Genomic DNA, 26,166 nt, shown 5'->3' on the forward strand with positions numbered 1-26,166 from the left:
GAGGCCTGCCTCCACCACTGCTGACTGGAACTCGCCTGGGGGTGCCTCCCCAACAGGTCTGCCTCCACTGCTGGGACAAAGGGCCAGCCTGGGATTTGCCAGAGGCCTGCCTCAACTGCTGCTGCTGCTGCCAGAGGCCTGACTCCACCACCACTGCCTGGGACTTGCCTGGGAGTCCCTCCCCAACTGAGGGCCTGCCTGGGACTCGCCAGAGGCCTGCCTCCACCACTGCAGCCTGGGACTTGCCTGAGGCCACTCCCCACAGCCTCCACCACTGCTGCGACCCGTGGCCCACCTCCACCGCTGCTGCCCAGGACTTAATTTTGGGGCTGCCTGAGACTTGTCTTGGGGACCCCCCCAACAGGCCTGCCCCCAACACTGCAATTGAGGGCCTGCTGAGGACTTGCCTGAGGCCTGCCTCCTCCACCGCTGCCTAGGACTCGCCTCGGGTGACTGGCCTCGGGCACCTCCCCAAGGACTCCATTACTACTACTGCCAGAGGCCCACCTCCTCCGCTGCTGCCAGGGGCCGACGGAGTATGGCGAGCCCGAAGGTCGCAGGGCCCAGCCGGACCTACGCCGGGGTAGCCGCTGCCTTGGGCTCGGCTGGCCCAACCCCGGCCGCAACCGCATCCCCCTTCAGGCACCTGACCAAACGCCTGGGGGTCAAGGCCTATCCCCATCCCAACATGACCATCGAGGCCTGCAGTAAGGCCATGGCTAGTGTGGTCGGCCCACTGGCCATCGTCGCTGCGGCCCGCATGTACGGGAAGGCCGTCTTCTTTCTTAAGACCGAGCAGGCGGTCCACCTGGCCGTGGAGAGGGGGCTCACTGTGGGCGGGACATATTTGCCAGTCGACCCTTTGGAGGTCACGGCCCAGAGAGTCGTGATCTCCAACGTCCCGCCCTTCATTGCCAGCGAGCTCCTTCTTCCCCACCTCAACACCTTGGGGGAGATCCGGTCAGGTGTTCAACCGCTCCTGCTCGGTCTTAAGGACCCCACCCTCCGTCACGTGTACTCCTTCCGACGCCAGGTGTTTATTTGCCTGGCCCGGGAGGAGGTCACGGAGGGCTCCTTCACTGTCCTCCACGAGGGCGCGGCATACCGCGCCTTCTGGACGGCGGACGGTGTGCGGTGCCACCTGTGCCGTGAGGTGGGGCATGTTAGAAAAAACTGCCCCACCCAGAAAGCTGCCCAGCCCACACCAACGGCTGCGGGTGGTGCCGCCGCACCCATTCCCCCTCCCCCAAAGCCAACACCACAAGCCCCGGCACCGGGGGCTATGCCGGAGGCTCCCAATACCTCAGCCTCTGGCAGGGAGGGGGGTGAGCGTCCGACCGGACAGAAGGTGCCCAGAAAGACGCTACGCGTCAAGCCCGCCCACGGGGAGACCACCCTATCCCCATCCCCTTCCCCTTCCCCTCCACATAACCCACGACCTGCCCCGCCCCGGCACGACAATGCCCCTGCGGCCGTGCCAGCGTCGCCCCGGCGCGGGAACCCTGACCCCCGAACCCCCAAACACGTACCTGATCCCGGCCCCACTGACCCCGACCCCAACACTGACCCCCACCCCGTTAAGGAAACTCCTGGGGCTTCAACCCCCCCTCCAGAAACTGAGCCCCGCCCCACCCAGCCACCCCCTGGCACTAACCTGGGGGGAACCATCGCTGCTCCACTTCCTGCAGCGACCGTGTCTCTGGGCCCCGGAGAGGGAACTGGGCCCCTGCCCCGCCCGCCATCACCTGATATACCAGGGGCGGGGCAGGAAGTGACACGGCTGACCCTCTCCACCCTGGCCACGCCCCCTGCATTCCCCCAGCCAATCATATTCCGGGAAAGGCGGGGGGGAGGGACCTCGGGCCCCACGACCACCAAGGCGGGCGGGGAGGGGAAGACCCATAAATCCCCCCCCTGTCTCTCTGGGGAAGAGGCGCCGGCCCTTGGAGGGGGGAGAAATCCCATCAGCGCGCCGGCGGCGCTGCCCCTCTCCAGGGGATGAGCCGACGGTGTCTCCCCACTGTCCTGCACCATGGCCTGACCTGCCCAAACCCCCAGGGGCGACAGCCGGGCCTTCCACCGCCATAACTCCTCCAGCCCCTGGGGAGGATTTTAATACCGTCACGGGCCATGGTGCAGGCGGCCGTGTTCTTTTTAACATTGGGTCGTCGAGCGGTGGAGGGGAGGAAGGTGTTATCCTCGCTCCTCCCTCCCAGACTGTTTTTCCGGGGGCCTTGGCCCTGGGGGAGGACCTTTTCCCCGAGGAGCCGGGCGTCCCGGTGTCGGGAGAGGAGCGGGGCCCCGAGCCTCTGCCGCCCGGCGACCCGAACTCGGGGCGTTCCGGGAAGGGGTGCGCCGAGGAAGATACGGAAGGTGACCCTGGGGGTGGGGTCACTGGAGGTTTGAGGCCAGTTGGCGGTGCCGGACCAGCCCCCATCCTCTCGGTGGGGGAGGGGTCGGTGACCGAAGGCGACCTCCCGGAGGAGGGTTCTGGATCGGTGGCGGACACCGGGGACGACGCGGAGTCCGTCTGCAGCGACATTTTCGAGTCCCAGGTGCCCCCCACCGATCTCCCCCTCATCCCCCTCGAGGAACTCCGGGAATTTGTCGAGGAAACTCGGAGTCGCCGGGATAGAGCCCAACTGGCGCTCGACCGCTGGAGCTCCTTCGAAAGAGTCTACTGGTCGGCCCACGCTGCGCGCCAGGCGCCCGGGCTTGACGTTAACGAGCGAAAGCGAGTCAGGAACTTCCTGGGAGCACTCCTGGTGAGGGCGAGGGACTTCTGTGCCCCTCTCTCGTCCTCCCAGTAAATATGTACATAGTTTAACTGTGTGTACTGGTGGTGGTTGCACTATACTTCGACATGGAGACAACTATAGCCAGCCTCAACATCAACGGCAGCAGGGAGTCACAGCGCAGATTCCAGACCCTCTCGGTCCTTCGGGACGGGAGGTATGCGGTGTGCTTCCTGCAAGAAACCCACACTACCCCGGGAGACGAAGCCACCTGGCTCCTGGAGTGGCGAGGGGGGGTCTACATGAGTCACCTCACCCGCAGATCTGGCGGGGTGGCTATCTTGTTGGCCCCGCATTTTCAGCCGGAGATCTTGGGGGTCAGGGAGCCAGTGCCAGGCCGTTTGCTTCACCTGACGGTTCGGCTGGGGGGCGCGGTGCTTCACTTGGTGAACGTCTACGCTCCCCTGGCCGGGCCGAGGCAAGCGAGCTTCTTCGAAGAAGTGTCCGCTCATCTCGCTTCCATCGACGAGAACCAGTGCGTCGTCCTCGGGGGAGATTTTAACTGCGTCCTCGAGGACAGGGACCACGGCGGTGCCCGCACGAGTTCGACGTCGGGGAGGAGGTTGGGGGACTTGGTCAAGTCCTTGGACCTGGTGGACGTCTGGCGGAATCTCCATCCTGACTCCATCGCCTTCACCTTCGTGAGGCCTGGGGTCGGAGCGTCCAGAATCGACCGCCTGTACGTTTCGCGGGCGTACGCCTCCTGCTTTCCGAAGGCCTCCACGCGGCAGGTGTCGTGCACGGACCATCACCTGGTGTGGGCGGAACTCCTTCCGTTCGGCGCCAGGTTGGGCTCCGCGTACTGGCACTTTAACAACCTGCTGCTGGAGGACGAGCGGTTCCGGGACTCGTTTCGTCGTTTCTGGGCCGGCTGGAGAAGGAAGCGGGAAGCTTCCCCTCCCTGAGGCTATGGTGGGACGTGGGCAAGGCTCACGTCCGCGTCTTCTGTCAGGAGTACGCGAGGGGGTCGACGAAGAGGCGGAAATCCAGGATCGGGGAGTTGGAGAGGGAGATGCTCGACCTGGAGTCACGCCTCGGTCAGCCCGACGCGGACCCGGCCCTGCGCGGGGTGTACGAAGAGAAGAAGGCCGCGCTCCGGGACCTGCAGCTCGTCGGGGCTCGGGGCGCGTACGTGAGGTCGCGGCTCCAGCTCCTCCAGGACCTGGACCGCGGCTCCCCCTTCTTCTACTCGCTGGAAAAAAGGCGTGGCACCCGTCAGCAGCTCCTTGTGCTGCTGGCCGACGACGGGTCCCTCGTCTCGGATCCGGAGGGTATCAGGGCCCACGTCCGATCCTATTACACGGCCCTGTTCTCTCCGGATCCGTCCAGCGAGGACGCTCGCAGAGTTCTGTGGGAGGACCTGCCGCAGCTCAGCCCGGAGGACGCCGGAAGGCTCGACGCTCCCGTCACCTTAGAGGAGCTGACCGGCGCCCTCGACCGGCTCTCGAGGGGCAAATCCCCGGGGCTGGACGGGCTGACTGTGGAGTTCTTCAGGGCGTTCTGGGACGTCCTGGGGAGCGACTACGCACAGGTCCTGGGGGAGTGTCTAAATGCCGGAGAGCTGCCCCTTTCTTGGCGCAGGGCGGTCATCGTCCTGCTGCCAAAGAAGGGGGACCTTCGTTCTTTGAAGAACTGGCGTCCGGTCTCCCTCCTCGGCACGGACTACAAAATCTTTGCCAGGGTGTTGTCTTCTCGCCTGGCTTCCGTGCTGGCCCACATGATTCACCCGGACCAGTCCTACACGGTCCCGGGCCGGAGGATACAAGACAACGTCCATCTGGTCCGGGACCTGATCCATTTCTGTCGACGGGCTGGTCTGCCGAGCGCCTTCCTGTCTCTCGACCAGGAGAAGGCGTTCGACAGGGTCGATCACGAGTACCTGCTCGGGACTCTGCGGGCGTTCGGGTTCGGGACGCAGTTCGTCGCCCGGATCCGACTTTTGTACACCGCCGCAGAGTGTCTGGTTAAAGTTAACGGGTCCCTGACGGCGCCCCTTCGCTTCGGGAGAGGAGTGCGTCAAGGCTGCCCCCTGTCCGGCCAGCTGTATTCCCTGTGCGTGGAGCCTTTCCTGCGCCTCTTGCGGAGGAGGTTGTCGGGGCTGGTTCTGCGCGGCGCGGGCGCGGGGGTGGTCCTCTCGGCCTACGCCGACGACGTGCTCCTCACTTTCACCGACCCGGCTGACCTGGGGAGGATGCGCGAGTGCCAGGCCGTGTACTCGGCGGCGTCTTCCGCCAGGATCAACTGGGCCAAATGTTCCGGGCTACTGGTGGGTCCGTGGCGGGTGGATTCCCTGCCGGAGGAGTTTCGGGGGTTCAGCTGGAGTACCACCCATCTCCTCTACCTGGGGGTCTACCTCAGCCCGACCGAGGAATCCTGGCCGGCCAACTGGCAGGAGCTGGAGGCCAAAGTCTCGGCTCGCCTAGGCCGCTGGACAGGACTGCTCCGAGTGCTATCTTACAGGAGCCGAGTGCTGGTCATAAACCAGCTGGTGGCCGCCATGCTGTGGTACCGGCTGGTCACTTTGGTCCCTCCTCCTGGCTTTGTCGCTGACATCCAGAGAACGTTGGTCGACTTCTTCTGGGACAAAAAGATGCACTGGGTCGCTGCGCAGGTTCTGAGTCTCCCCATTGAGGAGGGCGGTCAGTCGCTGGTGTGCGTCCGCACCCAGGTCGCGACCTTCCGCCTTCAGACCTTGCAGCGATACCTTTACGTCGAGCCTCCTCCTAGGTGGTGCGCCCTGGCGACGTATTTTTTCCGCCAGGTGCGTAACCTCAACTACGACACGCAGCTCCTGTTCGTCGACCGTGACGGTTTGGAGGTCGCCCTCAAGGTGCTGCCTGTCTTTTACCAGGACCTGATCACTGTCTGGAACATGGTCGAATCGCGTCGCGCCTACCCTCCGGCAGGAGTAGCGGCTGTCGTCAGGGAGCCGTTGCTCAGGAATCCGCACCTCCGTGCTCGCGGGTTCGAGTGGCTGTCGGAGGGGAGGGCCGTGGCGGCGAGGGTGACCAGGGTCGGGGACGTGCTGGGTGCCGGGGGCCTGGGCTGGACGTTGCCGCAAGACATAGCGAGCAGGGCAGCGGTAGACGTCCGGTACGTGGCCACCGGCATCCGACGCCTTAAAACGGCGGTGCTCGGACCCGACGTAGTGCACCAGTTGGAGGACGCTCAGGTGTGCGGTGGGATCCCGTCCGCGCTCACCCCTGCCCGGACGGAATTTCACATTGGCCCCAGGGTCCCGTACTTCCCGCGGGAGCCTGTGCCCCACAACCTGAGCCGCCTCCGAAATTTTAACTTTGTCCCGTTCAAGGACGTTAAAAGGTGTGTCCTATATCGACTGCTGCTGCACACCGTCCACCTCTTCTCCCTCATCCACCGCCCGGACACGCCCTGGCGTGCCCATTTGCCACCGGGCGGTGGGGATCCCCAGTGGAGGGCCCTCTACGCAGGAGTCCTCCCCCTTTCTCTCGGGGATCTGGGGTGGAGGGTGTTGCACGCAGCAGTCCCCTGCAACCGCAGATTGCGGTGGTTCACGGACTCCCAGCCCAACTGCTTGTTCTGTGGCGCTGTGGAGTCCGTGGACCATGTGTATGTTGGGTGTGGGCGTTTGCACTCCCTTTTTGATTTTCTGAAAAACCTTCTCCTCTGCTTTTGGTTGCACTTCAGTCCCACGCTCCTGATCTTCGGGCACCCGGTGCGGAGGAGGGAGGGCAGGTCTGAAGACCTCCTCGTGGGTCTGCTCCTGGGCCTGGCCAAACTGGCCATAAACAGGTCCAGGCAGCGGGCCGTGGAGGGGGTCGTTAGGGCCGACTGCCTGCCCCTCTTCCGCGGTTACGTTAGGGCCCGGGTGTCCTTGGAGAAGGAGCACGCGGTGTCCACCAACACCCTGGAGTTGTTCAGGGAGAGGTGGGCGCCGCAGGGAGTGGAGTGCATCATTTCCCCCTCCAACTCTATTTTGATTTAGTCCCTGCCCTCCCCTTCACTGTTTTGATCACACAGCATTGCCCTTTGATGTGAAGGGCACTGCTTGTCACAGGCCACTCGGGTGTTTCGCCTGTTAAGAGTTGGACCAGTGGCAGTGTTGTGCTGAAGAGACAAGGAGAAGAAAAAAAGAAGAAGAAGAAGAAGAAGAAGAAGGTGGAAGAAAAAGGAGAAGAACAAGGAGGAGGTGGAAGAAGGAGGTGAGAGCTTTGTGTTCTGGGCCCTGTGTTTGAGCTGACCTGGGGCCCACTCCCACTGCTGGTCCCTGGGACCCCGCCTGGGCCTGCCTCCATCACCGCAGCCTGGGACTCGCCTGAGGCCCCTTCCCACAACCTCCTCCACTGGTGTGACCTGAGGCCTACCTCCACTGCTGGGACCAAGGGCCAGCCTGGGACTCGCCAGAGGCCTGCCTCAACTTCTGCTGCAGCCAGAGGCCTGCCTCCACCAGCGCTGCCTGGGACTTGCCTAGGAGTCCCTCCCCAACTGAGGGCCTGCCTGGGACTCGCCAGAGGCCTCCCTCCACCACTGCAGCCTGGGACTTGCCTGAGGCCACTCCCCGCAGCCTCCACCACTGCTGCGACCTGAGGCCCACCTCCACCGCTGCTGCCCAGGACATAATTTTGGGGCTGCCTGGGACTTGTCTTGGAGACCCCCCCAACAGGCCTGCCCCCAACACTGCAACTGAGGGCCTGCCGAGGACTTGCCTGAGGCCTGCCTCCACCACCGCTGCCTAGGACTCGCCTCGGGTGACTGGCCTCGGGCACCTCCCCAAGGACTCCACCACGACTACTGCCAGAGGCCCACCTCCACCGCTGCTGCCGGGGGCCGACGGAGTATGGCGAGCCCGAAGGTCGCAGGGCCCAGCCGGACCTACGCCGGGGTAGCCGCTGCCTTGGGCTCGGCTGGCCCAACCCCGGCCACAACCGCATCCCCCTTCAGGCACCTGACCAAACGCCTGGGGGTCAAGGCCTATCCCCATCCCAACATGACCATCGAGGCCTGCAGTAAGGCCATGGCTAGTGTGGTCGGCCCACTGGCCATCGTCGCTGCGGCCCGCATGTACGGGAAGGCCGTATTCTTTCTCAAGACCGAGCAGGCGGTCCACCTGGCCGTGGAGAGGGGGCTCACTGTGGGCGGGACATATTTGCCAGTCGACCCTTTGGAGGTCACGGCCCAGAGAGTCGTGATCTCCAACGTCCCGCCCTTCATTGCCAGCGAGCTCCTTCTTCCCCACCTCAACACCTTGGGGGAGATCCGGTCAGGTGTTCAACCGCTCCTGCTCGGTCTTAAGGACCCCACCCTCCGCCATGTATACTCCTTCCGACGCCAGGTGTTTATTTGCCTGGCCCGGGAGGAGGTCACGGAGGGCTCATTCACCGTCCTCCACGAGGGCGCGGCATACCGCGCCTTCTGGACGGCGGACGGCGTGCGGTGCCACCTGTGCCGTGAGGTGGGGCACATTAGAAAGAACTGCCCCACCCAGAAGGCTGCCCAGCCCACACCAACGGCTGCGGGTGGTGCCGCCGCACCCACTCCCCCTCCCCCAAAGTCAACACCACAAGCCCCGGCACCGGGGGCTAAGCCGGAGGCTCCCAATGCCTCAGCCTCTGGCAGGGAGGGGGGTGAGCGCCCGACCGAACGGAAGGCGCTCAGGAAGACGCAACGCGTCAAGCCCGCCCACGGGGAGACCACCCTATCCCCATCCCCTTCCCCTTCCCCTCCACGTAACCCACGACCTGCCCCGCCCCGGCACGACAATGCCCCTGCGGCCGTGCCAGCGTCGCCCCGGCGCGGGAACCCTGACCCCCGAACCCCCAAACCCGTACCTGATCCCGGCCCCACTGACCCCGACCCCGACCCCAACACCGACCCCCACCTCGTTACGGAAACTCCTGGGGCTTCAACCCCCCCTCCAGAAACTGAGCCCCGCCCCACCCAGCCACCCCCTGGCACTAACCTGGGGGGAACCATCGCTGCTCCACTTCCTGCAGCGACCGTGTCTCTGGGCCCCGGAGAGGGAACTGGGCCCCTGCCCCGCCCGCCATCACCTGATATACCAGGGGCGGGGCAGGAAGTGACACGGCTGACCCTCCCCATCCTGGCCACGACCCCTGCATTCCCCCAGCCAATCATATTCCGGGAAAGGCTGGGGGGAGGGACCTCGGGCCCCATGACCACCAAGGCGGGCGGAGAGGAGAAGGCTCATAAACTCCCCCCTGTCTCTCTGGGGAAGAGGCGCCGGCCCTTGGAGGGGGGAGAAATCCCATCAGCGCGCCGGCGGCGCTGCCCCTCTCCAGGGGATGAGCCGACGGTGTCTCCCCACTGTCCTGCACCATGGCCTGACCTGCCCAAACCCCCAGGGGCGACAGCCGGGCCTTCCACCGCCATAACTCCTCCAGCCCCTGGGGAGGATTTTAATAACAACACGGGCCATGGTGCAGTCGACAGATTTTTATTCACTGCTGGGTCGTCGAGCGGTGGAGGGGAGGAAGGTGTTATCCTCGCTCCTCCCTCCCAGACTGTTTTTCCAGGGGCCTTGGCCCTGGGGGAGGACCTTTTCCCCGAGGAGCCGGGCGTCCCGGTGTCGGGAGAGGAGCGGGGCCCCGAGCCTCTGCCGCCCGGCGATCCGAACTCGGGGCGTTCCGGGAAGGGGTGCGCCGAGGAAGGGACTGAAGGTGACCCTGGGGGTGGGGTCACTGGAGGTTTGAGGCCAGTTGGCGGTGCCGGACCAGCCCCCATCCTCTCGGTGGGGGAGGGGTCGGTGACCGAAGGCGACCTCCCGGAGGAGGGTTCTGGATCGGTGGCGGACACCGGGGACGACGCGGAGTCCGTCTCCAGCGACATTTTCGAGTCCCAGGTGCCCCCCACCGATCTCCCCCTCATCCCCCTCGAGGAACTCCGGGAATTTGTCGAGGAAACTCGGAGTCGCCGGGATAGAGCCCAACTGGCGCTCGACCGCTGGAGCTCCTTCGAAAGAGTCTACTGGTCGGCCCACGCTGCGCGCCAGGCGCCCGGGCTTGACGTTAACGAGCGAAAGCGAGTCAGGAACTTCCTGGGAGCGCTCCTGGTGAGGGCGAGGGACTTCTGTGCCCCTCTCTCGTCCTCCCAGTAAATATGTACATAGTTTAACTGTGTGTACTGGTGGTGGTTGCACTATACTTTCGACATGGAGACAACTATAGCCAGCCTCAACATCAACGGCAGCAGGGAGTCACAGCGCAGATTCCAGACCCTCTCGGTCCTTCGGGACGGGAGGTATGCGGTGTGCTTCCTGCAAGAAACCCACACTACCCCGGGAGACGAAGCCACCTGGCTCCTGGAGTGGCGAGGGGGGGTCTACATGAGTCACCTCACCCGCAGATCTGGCGGGGTGGCTATCTTGTTGGCCCCGCATTTTCAGCCGGAGATCTTGGGGGTCAGGGAGCCAGTGCCAGGCCGTTTGCTTCACCTGACGGTTCGGCTGGGGGGCGCGGTGCTTCACTTGGTGAACGTCTACGCTCCCCTGGCCGGGCCGAGGCAAGCGAGCTTCTTTGAAGAAGTGTCCGCTCATCTCGCTTCCATCGACGAGAACCAGTGCGTCGTCCTCGGGGGAGATTTTAACTGCGTCCTCGAGGACAGGGACCACGGCGGTGCCCGCACGAGTTCGACGTCGGGGAGGAGGTTGGGGGACTTGGTCAAGTCCTTGGACCTGGTGGACGTCTGGCGGAATCTCCATCCTGACTCCATCGCCTTCACCTTCGTGAGGCCTGGGGTCGGAGCGTCCAGAATCGACCGCCTGTACGTTTCGCGGGCGTACGCCTCCTGCTTTCCGAAGGCCTCCACGCGGCAGGTGTCGTGCACGGACCATCACCTGGTGTGGGCGGAACTCCTTCCGTTCGGCGCCAGGTTGGGCTCCGCGTACTGGCACTTTAACAACCTGCTGCTGGAGGACGAGCGGTTCCGGGACTCGTTTCGTCGTTTCTGGGCCGGCTGGAGAAGGAAGCGGGGAAGCTTCCCCTCCCTGAGGCTATGGTGGGACGTGGGCAAGGCTCACGTCCGCGTCTTCTGTCAGGAGTACGCGAGGGGGTCGACGAAGAGGCGGAAATCCAGGATCGGGGAGTTGGAGAGGGAGATGCTCGACCTGGAGTCACGCCTCGGTCAGCCCGACGCGGACCCGGCCCTGCGCGGGGTGTACGAAGAGAAGAAGGCCGCGCTCCGGGACCTGCAGCTCGTCGGGGCTCGGGGCGCGTACGTGAGGTCGCGGCTCCAGCTCCTCCAGGACCTGGACCGCGGCTCCCCCTTCTTCTACTCGCTGGAAAAAAGGCGTGGCACCCGTCAGCAGCTCCTTGTGCTGCTGGCCGACGACGGGTCCCTCGTCTCGGATCCGGAGGGTATCAGGGCCCACGTCCGATCCTATTACACGGCCCTGTTCTCTCCGGATCCGTCCAGCGAGGACGCTCGCAGAGTTCTGTGGGAGGACCTGCCGCAGCTCAGCCCGGAGGACGCCGGAAGGCTCGACGCTCCTGTCACCTTAGAGGAGCTGACCGGCGCCCTCGACCGGCTCTCGAGGGGCAAATCCCCGGGGCTGGACGGGCTGACTGTGGAGTTCTTCAGGGCGTTCTGGGACGTCCTGGGGAGCGACTACGCACAGGTCCTGGGGGAGTGTCTAAATGCCGGAGAGCTGCCCCTTTCTTGGCGCAGGGCGGTCATCGTCCTGCTGCCAAAGAAGGGGGACCTTCGTTCTTTGAAGAACTGGCGTCCGGTCTCCCTCCTCAGCACGGACTACAAAATCTTTGCCAGGGTGTTGTCTTCTCGCCTGGCTTCCGTGCTGGCCCACATGATTCACCCGGACCAGTCCTACACGGTCCCGGGCCGGAGGATACAAGACAACGTCCATCTGGTCCGGGACCTGATCCATTTCTGTCGACGGGCTGGTCTGCCGAGCGCCTTCCTGTCTCTCGACCAGGAGAAGGCGTTCGACAGGGTCGATCACGAGTACCTGCTCGGGACTCTGCGGGCGTTCGGGTTCGGGACGCAGTTCGTCGCCCGGATCCGACTTTTGTACGCCGCCGCAGAGTGTCTGGTTAAAGTTAACGGGTCCCTGACGGCGCCCCTTCGCTTCGGGAGAGGAGTGCGTCAAGGCTGCCCCCTGTCCGGCCAGCTGTATTCCCTGTGCGTGGAGCCTTTCCTGCGCCTCTTGCGGAGGAGGTTGTCGGGGCTGGTTCTGCGCGGCGCGGGCGCGGGGGTGGTCCTCTCGGCCTACGCCGACGACGTGCTCCTCACTTTCACCGACCCGGCTGACCTGGGGAGGATGCGCGAGTGCCAGGCCGTGTACTCGGCGGCGTCTTCCGCCAGGATCAACTGGGCCAAATGTTCCGGGCTACTGGTGGGTCCGTGGCGGGTGGACTCCCTGCCGGAGGAGTTCCGGGGGTTCAGCTGGAGTACCACCCATCTCCTCTACCTGGGGGTCTACCTCAGCCCGACCGAGGAATCCTGGCCGGCCAACTGGCAGGAGCTGGAGGCCAAAGTCTCGGCTCGCCTAGGCCGCTGGACAGGACTGCTCCGAGTGCTATCTTACAGGAGCCGAGTGCTGGTCATAAACCAGCTGGTGGCCGCCATGCTGTGGTACCGGCTGGTCACTTTGGTCCCTCCTCCTGGCTTTGTCGCTGACATCCAGAGAACGTTGGTCGACTTCTTCTGGGACAAAAAGATGCACTGGGTCGCTGCGCAGGTTCTGAGTCTCCCCATTGAGGAGGGCGGTCAGTCGCTGGTGTGCGTCCGCACCCAGGTCGCGACCTTCCGCCTTCAGACCTTGCAGCGATACCTTTACGTCGAGCCTCCTCCTAGGTGGTGCGCCCTGGCGACGTATTTTTTCCGCCAGGTGCGTAACCTCAACTACGACACGCAGCTCCTGTTCGTCGACCGTGACGGTTTGGAGGTCGCCCTCAAGGTGCTGCCTGTCTTTTACCAGGACCTGATCACTGTCTGGAACATGGTCGAATCGCGTCGCGCCTACCCTCCGGCAGGAGTAGCGGCTGTCGTCAGGGAGCCGTTGCTCAGGAATCCGCACCTCCGTGCTCGCGGGTTCGAGTGGCTGTCGGAGGGGAGGGCCGTGGCGGCGAGGGTGACCAGGGTCGGGGACGTGCTGGGTGCCGGGGGGCTGGGCTGGACGTTGCCGCAAGACATAGCGAGCAGGGCAGCGGTAGACGTCCGGTACGTGGCCACCGGCATCCGACGCCTTAAAACGGCGGTGCTCGGACCCGACGTAGTGCACCAGTTGGAGGACGCTCAGGTGTGCGGTGGGATCCCGTCCGCGCTCACCCCTGCCCGGACGGAATTTCACATCGGCCCCAAGGTCCCGTACTTCCCGCGGGAGCCTGTGCCCCACAACCTGAGCCGCCTCCGTAATTTTAGTTTTGTCCCGTTCAAGGACGTTAAAAGGCGGGTCCTGTACAGACTGCTGCTGCACACCGTCCACCTCTTCTCCCTCATCCACCGCCCGGACACGCCCTGGCGTGCCCATTTGCCACCGGGCGGTGGGGGTCCCCAGTGGAGGGCCCTCTACGCAGGAGTCCTCCCCCTTTCTCTCGGGGATCTGGGGTGGAGGGTGTTGCACGCAGCAGTCCCCTGCAACCGCAGATTGCGGTGGTTCACGGACTCCCAGCCCAACTGCTTGTTCTGTGGCGCTGTGGAGTCCGTGGACCATGTGTATATTGGGTGTGGGCGTTTGCACTCCCTTTTTGATTTTCTTAAAAACCTCCTCCTCTGCTTTTGTTTGCACTTCAGTCCCACGCTCCTGATCTTCGGGCACCCGGTGCGGAGGAGGGAGGGCAGGTCTGAAGACCTCCTCGTGGGTCTGCTCCTGGGCCTGGCCAAACTGGCCATAAACAGGTCCAGGCAGCGGGCCGTGGAGGGGGTCGTTAGGGCCGACTGCCTGCCCCTCTTCCGCGGTTACGTTAGGGCCCGGGTGTCCTTGGAGAAGGAGCACGCGGTGTCCACCAACACCCTGGAGTTGTTCAGGGAGAGGTGGGCGCCGCAGGGAGTGGAGTGCATCATTTCCCCCTCCAATTCTATTTTGATTTAGTCCCTGCCCTCCCCTTCACTGTTTTGATCACACAGCATTGCCCTTTGATGTGAAGGGCACTGCTCATCACTGGCCACTCGGGTGTTTTCCTACTTTTCCTGGTGGTGGAAATTGAATAAAGATTTGTACACCTTGTCTCTCACTGTGTCTCACACCTGCGCACACACACCATGGGTGCTGGGGTTAAAAATAATAAGCACTACCGCAGTTAGGCGGTAGTGTGGGGGTTAATATAAAAAAATATATATATAACCAGGGGATGGGGCACAAAAAAAGAAAAAAGAGAAAGGAAAAAAAAATATAAACAGGAGTTCACAAAAAAAAAAGAAAAGAAAAAAAAAGAGCTGGAGTGTAAAAAAAAAAAAAAAAAAACCATATAACCGAGAGAATCTCCTCATGGGTCTGCTCCTGGGCCTGGCCAAACTGGCCATAAACAGGTGCAAGCAGCGGACTGTGGAGGGGGTCATTAGGGCCGACTGCCTGCCCATCTTCCGCGGTTACGTTAGGGCCCGGGTGTCCTTGGAGAAGGAGCACGCGGTGTCCACCAACACCCTGGAGTTGTTCAGGGAGAGGTGGGCGCCGCAGGGAGTGGAGTGCATCATTTCCCCTCCAACTTTATTTTGATTTAGTCCTTGCCCTCCGCTTCACTGTTTTGATCACACAGCATTGCCCTTTGATGTGAAGGGCACTGCTTGTCACTGGCCACTCGGGTGTTTATCTATCACTTGGGCTGGACCAGTGGCAGTGTGTAGCTGTGCAAGAAGAGGAAGACAGAGAAAAGAAGAGAGAAGAAGGAGGTGGAAGGAGGCGAGAGCTTGGAGTCCTGGGCCTAGTTTTGGAGCTGCAGCCTGGGCCTTGCCCAGGTCAAGTCAGTGTTGCAGCTGACCTGGGGCCCACACCCACTGCTGGTCTCTGAGACTCCACACGGGCCTGCCCCCACCACCGCTGCCTGGGACTCGCCTGAGGCCCCTTCCCACAACCTCCACCACTGGTACGACCTGAGGCCCACCTCCACCGCTGCTGCCTGGGACTTGCCTGGGAATCCCTCCCCAACAGGTCTGCCTCCACTGCTGGGACCGAGGGCCAGCCTGGGACTTGCCAGAGCCTGCCTCAACTGCTGCTGTCGCCTGAGGCCTGCCTCCACCACCACTGCCTGAGGCCACTCCCCAACCAAGGGCCTGCCTGGGACTCGACAGAGGCCTGCCTCAACTGCTGTCGCCTGAGGCCTGCCTCCACCACTGCAGCCTGGGACTCGCCTGAGGCCACTCCCCACAACCTCCACCACTGCTGCGACCCGAGGCCCACCTCCACCGCTGCTGCCCAGGACTCAATTTTGGGGCTGCCTGGGACTTGTCTTGGGGCCCCCCCAACAGGCCTGCCCCCAACACTGCAATTGAGGGCCTGCCGAGGACTTGCCTGAGGCCTGCCTCCACCACCGCTGCCTAGGACTCGCCTCGGGTGACTGGCCTCGGGCACCTCCCCAAGGACTTCATCGCTAATACTGCCAGAGGCCCACCTCCACCGCTGCTGCCGGGGGCCGACGGAGTATGGCGAGCCCGAAGGTCGCAGGGCCCAGCCGGACCTACGCCGGGGTAGCCGCTGCCTTGGGCTCGGCTGGCCCAACCCCGGCCGCAACCACATCCCCCTTCAGGCACCTGACCAAACGCCTGGGGGTCAAGGCCTATCCCCATCCCAACATGACCATCGAGGCCTGCAGTAAGGCCATGGCTGGTGTGGTCGGCCCACTGGCCATCGTCGCTGCGGCCCGCATGTACGGGAAGGCCGTCTTCTTCCTTAAGACCGAGCAGGCGGTCCACCTGGCCGTGGAGAGGGGGCTCACTGTGGGCGGGACATATTTGCCAGTCGACCCCTTGGAGGTCGAGGCCGAGAGAGTCGTGATCTCCAACGTCCCGCCCTTCATTGCCAGCGAGCTCCTTCTTCCCCACCTCAACACCTTGGGGGAGATCCGGTCAGGTGTTCAACCGCTCCTGCTCGGTCTTAAGGACCCCACCCTCCGCCATGTATACTCCTTCCGACGCCAGGTGTTTATTTGCCTGGCCCGGGAGGAGGTCACGGAGGGCTCATTCACCATCCTCCACGAGGGCGCGGCATACCGCGCCTTCTGGACGGCGGACGGCGTGCGGTGCCACCTGTGCCGCGAGGTGGGGCACATTAGAAAAAACTGCCCCACCCAGAAAGCTGCCCAGCCCACACCAACGGCTGCGGGTGGTGCCGCCGCACCCATTCCCCCTCCCCCAAAGCCAACACCACAAGCCCCGGCTCCGGGGGCTAAGCCGGAGGCTCCTAATACCTCAGCCTCTGGCAGGGAGGGGGGTGAGCGTCCGACCGGACAGAAGGTGCCCAGAAAGACGCTACGCGTCAAGCCCGCCCACGGGGAGACCACCCTATCCCCATCCCCTTCCCCTTCCCCTCCACATAACCCACGACCTGCCCCGCCCCGGCACGACAATGCCCCTGCGGCCGTGCCAGCGTCGCCCCGGCGCGGGAACCCTGACCCCCGAACCCCCAAACCCGTACCTGATCCCGGCCCCACTGACCCCGACCCCGACCCCAACACCGACCCCCACCTCGCTACGGAAACTCCTGGGGCTTCAACCCCCCCTCCAGAAACTGAGCCCCGCCCCACCCAGCCACCCCCTGGCACTAACCTGGGGGGAACCATCGCTGCTCCACTTCCTGCAGCGACCGTGTCTCTGGGCCCCGGAGAGGGAACTGGGCCCCTGCCCCGCCCGCCATCACCTGATATACCAGGGGCGGGGCAGGAAGTGACACGGCTGACCCTCCCCACCCTGGCCACGCCCCCTGCATTCCCCCAGCCAATCATATTCCGGGAAAGGCGGGGGGGAGGGACCTCGGGCCCCATGACCACCAAGGCGGGCGGGGAGGGGAAGACCCATAAATCCCCCCTGTCTCTCTGGGGAAGAGGCGCCGGCCCTTGGAGGGGGGAGAAATCCCATCAGCGCGCCGGCGGCGCTTCCCCTCTCCAGGGGATGAGCCGACGGTGTCTCCCCACTGTCCTGCACCATGGCCTGACCTGCCCAAACCCCCAGGGGCGACAGCTGGGCCTTCCACCGCCATAACTCCTCCAGCCACTGGGGAGGATTTTATTAACAACACGGGCCATGGTGCAGTCGACAGACTTTTATTCACTGCTGGGTCGTCGAGCGGTGGAGGCGAGGAAGGTGTTATCCTCGCTCCTCCCTCCCAGACTGTTTTTCCGGGGGCCTTGGCCCTGGGGGAGGACCTTTTCCCCGAGGAGCCGGGCGTCCCGGTGTCGGGAGGGGAGGGGAGGGGAGCGGGGCCCCGAGCCTCTGCCGCCCGGCGACCCGAACTCGGGGCGTTCCGGGAAGGGGTGCGCCGAGGAAGGGACTGAAGGTGACCCTGGGGGTGGGGTCACTGGAGGTTTGAGGCCAGTTGGCGGTGCCGGACCAGCCCCCATCCTCTCGGTGGGGGAGGGGTCGGTGACCGAAGGCGACCTCCCGGAGGAGGGTTCTGGATCGGTGGCGGACACCGGGGACGACGCGGAGTCCGTCTCCAGCGACATTTTCGAGTCCCAGGTGCCCCCCACCGATCTCCCCCTCATCCCCCTCGAGGAACTCCGGGAATTTGTCGAGGAAACTCGGAGTTGCCGGGATAGAGCCCAACTGGCACTCGACCGCTGGAGCTCCTTCGAAAGAGTCTACTGGTCGGCCCACGCTGCGCGCCAGGCGCCCGGGCTTGACGTCAATGAGCGAAAGCGAGTCAGGAACTTCCTGGGAGCACTCCTGGTGAGGGCGAGGGACTTCTGTGCCCCTCTCTCGTCCTCCCAGTAACTATGTACATAGTTTAACTGTGTGTACTGGTGGTGGTTGCACTATACTTCCGACATGGAGACAACTATAGCCAGCCTCAACATCAACGGCAGCAGGGAGTCACAGCGCAGATTCCAGACCCTCTCGGTCCTTCGGGACGGGAGGTATGCGGTGTGCTTCCTGCAAGAAACCCACACTACCCCGGGAGACGAAGCCACCTGGCTCCTGGAGTGGCGAGGGGGGGTCTACATGAGTCACCTCACCCGCAGATCTGGCGGGGTGGCTATCTTGGCCCCGCATTTTCAGCCGGAGATCTTGGGGGTCAGGGAGCCAGTGCCAGGCCGTTTGCTTCACCTGACGGTTCGGCTGGGGGGCGCGGTGCTTCACTTGGTGAACGTCTACGCTCCCCTGGCCGGGCCGAGGCAAGCGAGCTTCTTCCAAGAAGTGTCCGCTCATCTCGCTTCCATCGACGAGAACCAGTGCGTCGTCCTCGGGGGAGATTTTAACTGCGTCCTCGAGGACAGGGACCACGGCGGTGCCCGCACGAGTTCGACGTCGGGGAGGAGGTTGGGGGACTTGGTCAAGTCCTTGGACCTGGTGGACGTCTGCCGGAATCTCCATCCTGACTCCATCGCCTTCACCTTCGTGAGGCCTGGGGTCGGAGCGTCCAGAATCGACCGCCTGTACGTTTCGCGGGCGTACGCCTCCTGCTTTCCGAAGGCCTCCACGCGGCAGGTGTCGTGCACGGACCATCACCTGGTGTGGGCGGAACTCCTTCCGTTCGGCGCCAGGTTGGGCTCCGCGTACTGGCACTTTAACAACCTGCTGCTGGAGGACGAGCGGTTCCGGGACTCGTTTCGTCGTTTCTGGGCCGGCTGGAGAAGGAAGCGGGGAAGCTTCCCCTCCCTGAGGCTATGGTGGGACATGGGCAAGGCTCACGTTCGCGTCTTCTGTCAGGAGTACGCGAGGGGGTCGACGAGGAGGCGGAAATCCAGGATCGGGGAGTTGGAGAGGGAGATGCTCGACCTGGAGTCACGCCTCGGTCAGCCCGACGCGGACCCGGCCCTGCGCGGGGTGTACGAAGAGAAGAAGGCCGCGCTCCGGGACCTGCAGCTCGTCGGGGCTCGGGGCGCGTACGTGAGGTCGCGGCTCCAGCTCCTCCAGGACCTGGACCGCGGTTCCCCCTTCTTCTACTCGCTGGAAAAAAGGCGTGGCACCCGTCAGCAGCTCCTTGTGCTGCTGGCCGACGACGGGTCCCTCGTCTCGGATCCGGAGGGTATCAGGGCCCACGTCCGATCCTATTACACGGCCCTGTTCTCTCCGGATCCGTCCAGCGAGGACGCTCGCAGAGTTCTGTGGGAGGACCTGCCGCAGCTCAGCCCGGAGGACGCCGGAAGGCTCGACGCTCCTGTCACCTTAGAGGAGCTGACCGGCGCCCTCGACCGGCTCTCGAGGGGCAAATCCCGGGGCTGGACGGGCTGACTGTGGAGTTCTTCAGGGCGTTCTGGGACGTCCTGGGGAGCGACTACGCACAGGTCCTGGGGGAGTGTCTAAATGCCGGAGAGCTGCCCCTTTCTTGGCGCAGGGCGGTCATCGTCCTGCTGCCAAAGAAGGGGGACCTTCGTTCCTTGAAGAACTGGCGTCCGGTCTCCCTCCTCAGCACGGACTACAAAATCTTCGCCAGGGTGTTGTCTTCTCGCCTGGCTTCCGTGCTGGCCCACATGATTCACCCGGACCAGTCCTACACGGTCCCGGGCCGGAGGATACAAGACAACGTCCATCTGGTCCGGGACCTGATCCATTTCTGTCGACGGGCTGGTCTGCCGAGCGCCTTCCTGTCTCTCGACCAGGAGAAGGCGTTCGACAGGGTCGATCACGAGTACCTGCTCGGGACTCTGCGGGCGTTCGGGTTCGGGACGCAGTTCGTCGCCCGGATCCGACTTTTGTACGCCGCCGCAGAGTGTCTGGTTAAAGTTAACGGGTCCCTGACGGCGCCCCTTCGCTTCGGGAGAGGAGTGCGTCAGGGCTGCCCCCTGTCCGGCCAACTGTATTCCCTGTGCGTGGAGCCTTTCCTGCGCCTCTTGCGGAGGAGGTTGTCGGGGCTGGTTCTGCGCGGCGCGGGCGCGGGGGTGGTCCTCTCGGCCTACGCCGACGACGTGCTCCTCACTTTCACCGACCCGGCTGACCTGGGGAGGATGCGCGAGTGCCAGGCCGTGTACTCGGCGGCGTCTTCCGCCAGGATCAACTGGGCCAAATGTTCCGGGCTACTGGTGGGTCCGTGGCGGGTGGACTCCCTGCCGGAGGAGTTTCGGGGGTTCAGCTGGAGTACCACCCATCTCCTCTACCTGGGGGTCTACCTCAGCCCGACCGAGGAATCCTGGCCGGCCAACTGGCAGGAGCTGGAGGCCAAAGTCTCGGCTCGCCTAGGCCGCTGGACAGGACTGCTCCGAGTGCTATCTTACAGGAGCCGAGTGCTGGTCATAAACCAGCTGGTGGCCGCCATGCTGTGGTACCGGCTGGTCACTTTGGTCCCTCCTCCTGGCTTTGTCACTGACATCCAGAGAACGTTGGTCGACTTCTTCTGGGACAAAAAGATGCACTGGGTCGCTGCGCAGGTTCTGAGTCTCCCCATTGAGGAGGGCGGTCAGTCGCTGGTGTGCGTCCGCACCCAGGTCGCGACCTTCCGCCTTCAGACCTTGCAGCAATACCTTTACGTCGAGCCTCCTCCTAGGTGGTGCGCCCTGGCGACGTATTTTTTCCGCCAGGTGCGTAACCTCAACTACGACACGCAGCTCCTGTTCGTCGACCGTGACGGTTTGGAGGTCGCCCTCAAGGTGCTGCCTGTCTTTTACCAGGACCTGATCACTGTCTGGAACATGGTCGAATCGCGTCGCGCCTACCCTCCGGCAGGAGTAGCGGCTGTCGTCAGGGAGCCGTTGCTCAGGAATCCGCACCTCCGTGCTCGCGGGTTCGAGTGGCTGTCGGAGGGGAGGGCCGTGGCGGCGAGGGTGACCAGGGTCGGGGACGTGCTGGGTGCCGGGGGCCTGGGCTGGACGTTGCCGCAAGACATAGCGAGCAGGGCAGCGGTAGACGTCCGGTACGTGGCCACCGGCATCCGACGCCTTAAAACGGCGGTGCTCGGACCCGACGTAGTGCACCAGTTGGAGGACGCTCAGGTGTGCGGTGGGATCCCGTCCGCGCTCACCCCTGCCCGGACGGAATTTCACATCGGCCCCAAGGTCCCGTACTTCCCGCGGGAGCCTGTGCCCCACAACCTGAGCCGCCTCCGAAATTTTAACTTTGTCCCGTTCAAGGACGTTAAAAGGTGTGTCCTATATCGACTGCTGCTGCACACCGTCCACCTCTTCTCCCTCATCCACCGCCCGGACACGCCCTGGCGTGCCCATTTGCCACCGGGCGGTGGGGATCCCCAGTGGAGGGCTCTCTACGCAGGAGTCCTCCCCCTTTCTCTCGGGGATCTGGGGTGGAGGGTGCTGCACGCAGCAGTCCCCTGCAACCGCAGATTGCGGTGGTTCACGGACTCCCAGCCCAACTGCTTGTTCTGTGGCGCTGTGGAGTCCGTGGACCATGTGTATGTTGGGTGTGGGCGTTTGCACCCCCTTTTTGATTTTCTGAAAAACCTTCTCCTCTGCTTTTGGTTGCACTTCAGTCCCACGCTCCTGATCTTCGGGCACCCAGTGCGGAGGAGGGAGGGCAGGTCTGAAGACCTCCTCGTGGGTCTGTTCCTGGGCCTGGCCAAACTGGCCATAAACAGGTCCAGGCAGCGGGCCGTGGAGGGGGTCGTTAGGGCCAACTGCCTGCCCCTCTTCTGCGGTTACGTTAGGGCCCGGGTGTCCTTGGAGAAGGAGCACGCGGTGTCCACCAACACCCTGGAGTTGTTCAGGGAGAGGTGGGCGCCGCAGGGAGTGGAGTGCATCATTTCCCCCTCCAACTCTATTTTGATTTAGTCCCTGCCCTCCCCTTCACTGTTTGTTCACACTGCATTGCCCTTTGATGTGAAGGGCACTGCTTGTCACAGACCACTTGGGTGTTTTCCTACTTTTCCTGGTGGTGGATATTGAATAAAGATTTGTGCACTTTGCGTCTCTCACTGTGTCTCACAACTACACACACACACACCATGGGTGCTGGGGAAAATAAGCACTACCGCAGTTAGGCGGTAGTGTGGGGTTAATAAAAAAAATATATATATAACCAGGGGATGGGGCAGAAAATAAAAGAAAAAAAAATAACCGAGAGAATCTCCTCATGGGTCTGCTCCTGGGCCTGGCCAAACTGGCCATAAACAGGTCCAGGCAGCGGGCCGTGGAGGGGGTCGTTAGGGCCAACTGCCTGCCCCTCTTCTGCGGTTACGTTAGGGCCCGGGTGTCCTTGGAGAAGGAGCACGCGGTGTCCACCAACACCCTGGAGTTGTTCAGGGAGAGGTGGGCGCCGCAGGGAGTGGAGTGCATCATTTCCCCCTCCAACTCTATTTTGATTTAGTCCCTGCCCTCCCCTTCACTATTTTGATCACACAGCATTGCCCTTTGATGTGAAGGGCACTGCTTGTCACAGGCCACTCGGGTGTTATCCTACTTTTCCTGGTGGTGGAAATTAAATAAAGATTTGTGCACTTTGTGTCTCTCACTGTGTCTCACACCTGCACACCCACACCTTGGGGGCTGGGGAAAATAAGCACTACCGCAGTTAGGCGGTAGTGTGGGGGTTAACAAAAAAAGAAAAAAAAAACAGGAGTGTTTGATCACACAGCATTGCCCTTTGACGTGAAGGGCACTGCTTGTCACAGAAAAAGAAAAAAAAGGAAAAAAATATATATATAACCGAGAGAATCTCCTCATGGGTCTGCTCCTGGGCCTGGCCAAACTGGCCATAAACAGGTCCAGGCAGCGGGCTGTGGAGGGGGTCGTTAGGGCTAACTGCCTGCCCCTCTTCTGCGGTTACGTTAGGGCCCGGGTGTCTTTGGAGAAGGAGCACGCGGTGTCCACCAACACCCTGGAGTTGTTCAGGGAGAGGTGGGCGCCGCAGGGAGTGGAGTGCATCATTTCCCCCTCCAACTCTATTTTGATTTAGTCCCTGCCCTCCCCTTCACTGTTTTGATCACACAGCATTGCCCTTTAATGTGAAGGGCACTGCTTGTCACAGGCCACTCGGGTGTTTTCCTACTTTTCCTGGTGGTGGAAATTGAATAAAGATTTGTGCACTTTGCGTCTCTCACTGTGTCTCACAACTACACACACACACCATGGGTGCTGGGATAAAAATAATAAGCACTACCGCAGTTAGGCGGTAGTGTGGGGGTTAATAAAAAAAATATAACCGAGAGAATCTCCTCATGGGTCTGCTCCTGGGCCTGGCCAAACTGGCCATAAACAGGTCCAGGCAGCGGGCCGTGGAGGGGGTCGTTAGGGCCAACTGCCTGCCCCTCTTCCGCGGTTATGTTAGGGCCCGGGTGTCCTTGGAGAATGAGCACGTGGTGTCCACCAACACCCTGGAGTTGTTCAGGGAGAGGTGGGCGCCGCAGGGAGTGGAGTGCATCATTTCCCCCTCCAACTCTATTTTGATTTAGTCCCTGCCCTCCCCTTCACTGTTTGTTCACACAGCATTGCCCTTTAATGTGAAGGGCACTGCTTGTCACAGGCCACTCGGGTGTTTTCCTACTTTTCCTGGTGGTGGAAATTGAATAAAGATTTGTACACCTTGTCTCTCACTTTTAAAAAAAAAGAAAAATAAATAAATAAATAAACAGGAAATTTTCACACTTGCACACACACACCATGGGTGCTGGGGATAAAAATAATAAGCACTACCACAGTTAGGCGGAAGTGTGGGGGTTAATAAGAAAAAAATATATAACCGAGAGAATCTCCTCATGGGTCTGCTCCTGGGCCTGGCCAAACTGGCCATAAACAGGTGCAAGCAGCGGACTGTGGAGGGGGTCATTAGGGCCGACTGCCTGCCCATCTTCCGCGGTTACGTTAGGGCCCGGGTTTCCTTGGAGAAGGAGCACGCGGTGTCCACCAACACCCTGGAGTTGTTCAGGGAGAGGTGGGCGCCGCAGGGAGTGGAGTGCATCATTTCCCCCTCCAACTTTATTTTGATTTAGTCCTTGCCCTCCCCTTCACTGTTTTGATCACACAGCATTGCCCTTTGATGTGAAGGGCACTGCTTGTCACTGGCCGCTCGGGTGTTTTCCTACTTTTCCTGGTGGTGGAAATTGAATAAAGATTTGTCCACCTTGTCTCTCACTGTGTCTCACACCTGCACACACACACCATGGGTGCTGGGGATAAAAATAATAAGCACTACCGCAGTTAGGCGGTAGTGTGGGGGTTAATAAAAAAGAAGAAAAAAATATAACCAGGAAATGCCCTTTGTGAAGGGTATTGCTTGTCACTGGCCACTCGGATGTTTTCCTATCTTCCTGGTGGTGGAAATTGAATAAAAAAAGAAAAAAAAATATAATCGAGAGAATCTCCTCATGGGTCTGCTCCTGGACCTGGCCAAACTGGCCATAAACAGGTCCAAGCAGCGGACTTGGAGGGGGTCGTTAGGGCCGACTGCCTGCCCCTCTTCCGCGGTTACGTTAGGGCCCGGGTGTCCTTGGAGAAGGAGCACGCGGTGTCCACCAATACCCTGGAGTTGTTCAGGGAGAGGTGGGTGCCGCAGGGAGTGGAATGCATCATTTCCCCCTCCAACGCTATTTTGATTTAGTCCTTGCCCTCCCCTTCACTGTTTTGATCACACAGCATTGCCCTTTGATGTGAAGGGCACTGCTTGTCACAGGCCACTCGGGTGTTTTCCTACTTTTCCTGGTGGTGGAAATTGAATAAAGGTTTGTGCACCTTGTGTCTCTCACAGTGTCTAACACCTGCACACACACACACACCATGAGTGCTGGGGAAAAATAAGCACCACTGCAGTTAGGCAGTAGTGTGGGGTTTAATTTAAAAAAGGAATTTAAAAAAAAAATAACCAAGAGAATCTCCTCATGCATCTGCTCCTGGGCCTGGCCAAACTGGTCATAAATAGGTCCAGGCAGCGGGCTGTGGAGGGGTCATTAGGGCCGACTGCCTGCCCCCTTCTGCGGTTACATTAGAGTCTGGGTGTCTCTGGAAAAGGAGCACGCGGTCTCCACCAACACCCTGGAGTTGTTCAGGGAGAGGTGGGCGCCGCAGGGAGTGGAGTGCATCATTTCCCCCTCCAACTCTATTTTGATTTAGTCCCTGTCCTCCCCTTCACTGTTTGATCACGCAGTATTGCCCTCTGAGAAGGACATTGCTTGTCACTGGCCATTCGGGTGTTTCCTTTCTTCCTGTGGTGGGAAGTGAATAAAGATTTGTACACCTTGTGTCTTTCACTGTATCTCACCTGCACACACACACCATGGGGGCTGGGGAAAATATAAGCACTACCGCAGTTAAAAAAAGAAGAAAAAGGCTTTGCTTGTCACTGATTCCTTGGCCACGTGGGTGATTTTCCTGGTGATGGAATAGTAATAAAGGTATTTACACTTGGTGTTTCACCACGTCTTGTATCTACACATACTACTTATGGCAGTAGTGTGAGGGGGAGAAAAGAAATATAAAACCAGGCGATCAAAATCTCCTCAGTTCAGGCGAATGACTCTGAGCTGCCTGGGCCACTATCAGTTTCATCTGCACAAGTAAATAAAGGGTGACTTGGTGGCGGGATACTGGCCTCTGTGCAATTAGCTCAAACCCATTCTCTTCATTTGATTTAAACCATGGACAGGGAGTTTTGCCGAGTACTGTACAACTGAAAATGTGTTGCTGGTCAAAGCACAGCAGGCCAGGCAGCATCTCAGGAATAGGGAATTCGACGTTTCGAAGGGCTTATGCTCGAAACGTCGAATTCCCTATTCCTGAGATGCTGCCTGGCCTGCTGTGCTTTGACCAGCAACACATTTTCAGCTGTGATCTCCAGCATCTGCAGACCTCATTTTTGACTCAAGTACTGTACAAGCCTTAGGGCTATAAATTTGAGCTACAGCTAAGGTTTAAAACCTATATATCTTTCAGAGTGGAAAAGAATGATTTGTGTTCAAAAGAATCTTTTGCACATTAACCCTTTATATGCTGCTTTATCAAGATATTCTGAAAATCCAAATGCTCTCACACTTTAATCTCCCTTTTAAATCAAGCCCTTCATCCTCTTCTGCTGAATTATAAACTGCTCCCAATCCTAAACCATGCTTTTTTTTCTGACAACCTTGCATGATCCTCTTTGAATCTAATACTATCCTTAATTTCTTTTGTTAGCCATGATTGGTCTCCTTTCCCTGTTGTGGTTTTGCACCGGAAAGAATCCTTAAGAGTTGCAATACATGTGTTTGTGTCTTAAATCGTAATCGTTGTCTATCAAACATGATGCTTTTATGTACATTATCCAATCCATCATTATCAATTAACCCCTTAAACCACTGCAGTTTTCTTTGTTTAGAATTAGGACTGGTTTTGGATTGGAGTTCACTTTC

Source organism: Hemiscyllium ocellatum, chromosome 3 (genome assembly GCF_020745735.1).
Source record: "Hemiscyllium ocellatum isolate sHemOce1 chromosome 3, sHemOce1.pat.X.cur, whole genome shotgun sequence".
In the NCBI taxonomy this organism is placed as follows: domain Eukaryota; kingdom Metazoa; phylum Chordata; class Chondrichthyes; order Orectolobiformes; family Hemiscylliidae; genus Hemiscyllium; species Hemiscyllium ocellatum.